This window comes from Macaca fascicularis, chromosome 7 (genome assembly GCF_037993035.2).
Source record: "Macaca fascicularis isolate 582-1 chromosome 7, T2T-MFA8v1.1".
NCBI classification, from domain to species: domain Eukaryota; kingdom Metazoa; phylum Chordata; class Mammalia; order Primates; family Cercopithecidae; genus Macaca; species Macaca fascicularis.
In genome coordinates, this window is record NC_088381.1 from 96886343 (window position 1) to 96891180 (window position 4838).

A 4838-nucleotide genomic window follows, 5' to 3' on the forward strand; every position below is an offset into this window, starting at 1 on the left:
TGCTTTTACAAGACACAAGAGCAGGCTGGTGGCATGGACTAGATATAATCAGATAGTCAGATGACCAACTGACCAGGAGGGTCTCCATTTGGAGACCATTTTCAGAATTTGGGGAATTCTTTTCCTTTTCTTATACCTGTATGCAATCTAAGTCAGTTTCCAGATGTTTCTTTCATAAAGGGAATTTAAGCCTATTCTTGTTAGGGTGAGCTTTGTTTTAAGGTTTATAAAAGTTGCAGATGTGCTGAGATGAAGTTGTCTTCTGGAAATCCCCCACTGAGTTTCATCACACTGTTAAGTGACATGTAGTGTCATCCCTGCAAGACACTTGAGTGGGGCTTATGGCTATCATTAATCTTACAGCCATGGACGTCTTCTTGTAGTGTACTGTAATATTTGTGTTATAATGTTCTTGGTGCCAAGCCTACATGCCCTACAGTACTTCAGTGGTTTTATTTTGATGTATTTCCATGACTGCCTCCTGTTCCCTCTTCAACCCCACGTTTTGTCATTTCCCATACCAATGGCAACTCAGCATATGGTATAAAGACATCCATACTCATTTTGTCTTATTTTGTACCTTCTACATTTTATGCACATTTCTGACTCCAACTTTTCCTACCCCTCTTTCTTCTAGGGTTAGTTCCTCCATCTTTGCTCTGGTTCCCTTTCTTTGTACATAGGAACGTTGATGCTCTCTAATCAGCATTTAAACTTGTGAAGTATCTTCTGTCTTAAAGCAAAAGAAATGCAAATTCTCTCATATTCAAGTTCTCTAGTCACTAACTCAATTGTGTTTCTATTCACAACAGAAAAATATTTTTTGGTTTCCTTATTATTTATTTATTTATTTATTTTTCTGAGACCAATTCTTGCTCTGTCGCCCAGGCTGGAGTGTAGTGGCAGTCCGATCTCAGCTCACTGCAACCTCCACCTCTTGGGTTCAAGCAATTCTCCTGCCTCAGCCTCCCAAGTAGCTGGGATTACAGACATGTGCCACCACGCCAGCTAATTTTTGTATTTTTAGTAGAGACGGAGTTTCACTATGTTGGCCAAGCTGGTCTCGAACTCCTGAGCTCAAGTGATCTGCCCCACTTGGCCTCCCAAAGTGCTGGGATTACAGGCATGAGTCACCAGACCCAGTCGGTTTTCTTATTTTTTAATTTTTTCAATTTTTAATTTTTATGAGTGCATAGTAGGTGTATCTATAAATGCGGTATATGAGATATTTTGATACAGGCATACAACGTGTAATAATCACAGGGTAAATGGAGTATCCATCACCCCAAGCATTTATCATTTCCTTGTTTTATAAATATTTCAATTATAATTATTTTAAAACATGATAAATTATTGTTGCCCTGTTGTGCTATCAAATACTTGATCTTATTCATTCTATCTAACTATATTTTTGTACCCATTAACCATCCCCATTTTCCCTCCAACCCCCACCACCTTTCCCTGACTCTGGTAATGATCATTCTACATTTTGTCTTCATGAGTATAATTGTTTTAAATCTTAGCTCCCACAAATGAGTGAGAATATGTGTAGTTTGTCTTTCTGCAGTTTTTGAAAGAGATTACTCCATTTACTGTCCTCAATTTCTCATCTTTTACTCATTCCTCAACCTTTCATGATATGTCTGCTCCTGTCTAAGCAACCTGCTTCCAGCAAGGCCGCTAACCACACCCTTACACTGAAATTCAGTTGTAGCTGACAGCGTTTTTCATTCCTCTTGGCTACCATAATACTGTACTTCTTGTTTTTGTCTTTTTTTTTTTAAAAGAGAAATGTAAAACTCAGTTTAATTTCAAGTTTGTATAGAGAATGCATGCCACAGTTTATATTTTATAAATACAACCTATCTTATTACAAATGCAAAATAAGAAAAAGTGATATGTTAGCTGTTATGAAGGGTGAAAACATTATATTAACTTCAAAAGGCTGCTTTCTGCATCTGCATCTATGTAATTTCATGATTCTCTACCAATTTCATTTACAGAAATAATCTCTATAGTCAAATTATTGTTCATTTTCATGCCCCCACATGGGAAGTGGTAGGGGAATATCTGTAGGAATACAATTTATTGTCTGTTCCTCCACTCAGAAGTAGCCCTGTGTCTGTCCAGTCTACACTCAGAACTTTGTCTTCATGAGCAGCCAGATCATAGAGAGGAGCCTTACAACTTCTTGTATCTCACAGCTTAACAATGTTATCTAAAGATCCTGAGATCATTGCTGTTCATAAGTAGGAGACCATTTTACTGTTGTCACATAACCGGTATGTGAGGTTAGGGACAGCGACACCAAAGAACCATCTTTAGTTTGGGGATCCCACAGTCTGATATGCCTATCTGTGCTTCCAGATGCTAAACATTTACAAAGTGGAGTATAGGAAATACAATTAAACACTTTATTTCCTGTCAAAGTTGACTTAAGACTGCCAAACTCAACATCCCACACTCTAATTGTATGGTCCCAAAATGCACTGCAGATTTCTTCAGTATCTGACCACAGAACTGATGGTCTGCTTCTATATGGCCAGAGAGGGTCACTATGGGAGTCCTTGTTGGTTCCAACTCTTCTGTTTTCTGTTTCTTTCTTGGTTGATTTGTGGACTCCTCCATCTCATCTTCTTCATCTGTGGGGACTGTAGACAAGATCTTTAGCATCTTATCCCAGGAGCCACTACAAAATTTAGTTCCTGTGCCATCAACAGCTATAGAATCTACACTTCCAGCATGACCTCTACAGCAGTGTAGGGCTTTCACTTTGTTTCTCTCTACATTCCACTCCCATAAGAGAATAGTCTGATCCATAGAGGCACTCAATAATAAGCAGGACAAGCTATCTTTTTTCACCCAGGCCACATCTTTTACAACATCCGTATGTCCCACAATTGTCATTATTGACTTTCCTTCCAAGGACCAGATCCAGGAAGTCTTGTCATAAGAACCAGTCAAGATCCATTCTTCTGCTCCTTTAATTGAACTGATCCAGTCATCATGGAACATGCATTGCTCTGTCTGGGGTGCAGTATACTGCTCGTTTCTATTTCCACAGCTTCTTCTGATGAGATGTTCTCCAGTTCCATGTGTTTGAACAAGGGCATTTGCAGAAACTGGTCCTTAATAAGGAAATCAAACTCCATGTTTGTGGAACTCATTTTTGTCCTTTAGTAGTTTATTGATGATGTTACTAAGGTCAGCAATTTCAGAGGTGGTAGGGATTGAGAAGGGAACATCATCTATGGCATATTTCTTGTTATTAGTGTAGAAGCGTGTTTGGAGCTGAGCCATGGTGAAGAGTACACACAAGACTTGCCCACGGAAACGTACGGGTTAGTAGACCCACAACAGGGAGCTCCTGTCTTTTGGGACTACAAAGAGGCAGCTCAAAATTAGACTGCACAGGTAAGCGAGGAGCTGCAGTCTAAGCCTGGACTCTGCTTTCTCCTGTTTTTGTTTGTCTTATTTTGTTTTGTTTTGTTTTGGGCAGGCTCTAGCTTCTGAGTTTCCTTTGTATACTCTCGATCTCCATATATTTTATGATTTCTTCCTCTGCCTGTCCCTTACATCTTTCTGGTCCTCAGGAATCAGTGCAAGGCCCCTTTAAGTCTCATTTTACACATGTTACTATACTTTCAAAACTTCAGCTCTTAGTTGTTTGTTAATGACTCCAACATCTGTAATCCTATCCCAGTTGGTTTTTCTGAGCTCCATGCACATCTATTCATTCATTCATTCTTTCATTCAAAAGAAAAATCTCCAGTGAGTGCCTGTTCTGTGCAAGCAAGTTGCTACATGCTGAGAACACCATGATGAACAAGGGACAAAAGCTTCCATGTTGGTGGGGAATACAGCCAACAAATAAGTAGGCAAATAAATAAACAAAGGGACTAAGAAGCTGCTCTGATCAAATAATTAGGGAGATAGTTTGGATAGACTGTGCTTGAAGCTGAGAAGAGTTAAAACCAGGTTAAAATGCCTTTTCAAGAAGATCCCATAATGAAACAGCAAACTCAAATGCTTTGAGGCAAGAAAGAAGTTGATGGGTTTGAGGAAGTAAACAGAGATCCAAGCCTGAATATGGTAATTAGAGTAGGAGTAGTAGGATATGAGGTTGAAGAAGTGGGTAGGAATCACGGAAGGGTTTGTGGGCCATAATCTGGAATTTAGGTTTTACTTCAAAGACAATGCAAAGCCACTGAATCATTTCTGGCAAGAGAATAATACTTCATTATTATTGTTCTTAAGTATTTTATTCTTTTTAAGAGGTTTAAGTATTTTATATTCATAACAAAATTGAGAGAAAGGTACAGATATGTCCCCACATACCCTCTGTCCCCCAAAATCCATAGGTACATTAAAATAAAAACTTTTTATTTAAGTAAAATTCAGGTAGAGAAAACTACAGATGCCACTGAGTGTTTGTACGTTTTGTAAGCACATCCATGTAACTAGTATCTGGGCCTAATAATGAAACACTACTCCTATCCCAGATGTCCCCTCATGTTATCTTCTAGTCACTACCTGTCCCCTGCCTAGAGTAAGCACAATACTGATTTCTAACATGGATTAATTTCATCTGTTTTGTACTTTATATGAATGATATCATACAGTATGTGCTATTTTATGTCTGGCTTCTTTCTTTCTACATTCTGTCTCTGAAATTATCCTGTGTCATTTTGTCTAGTGGTATTTTCTTCATTCCCATGCTGCAAAGCAGTCCATTATGTGAGTATTCTGCAATTTATTTATCCATTCAAATGAAAATGGGCCCTTGAGTAGTTCCCAGTTTGGGAAAATTATAAATACTGCTATTATAAACAATCTAG

General features: G+C 38.5%; 1 pseudogene; it reads right to left on the reverse strand.

Moving 5' to 3' along the window:
• Window positions 1–1763: 1763 nt before the first annotated feature.
• LOC102139813 (ribosome biogenesis protein WDR12 pseudogene) lies at window positions 1764–3300 on the reverse strand (annotated as a pseudogene).
• Between the last annotated feature and the right edge of the window lie 1538 nt (window positions 3301–4838).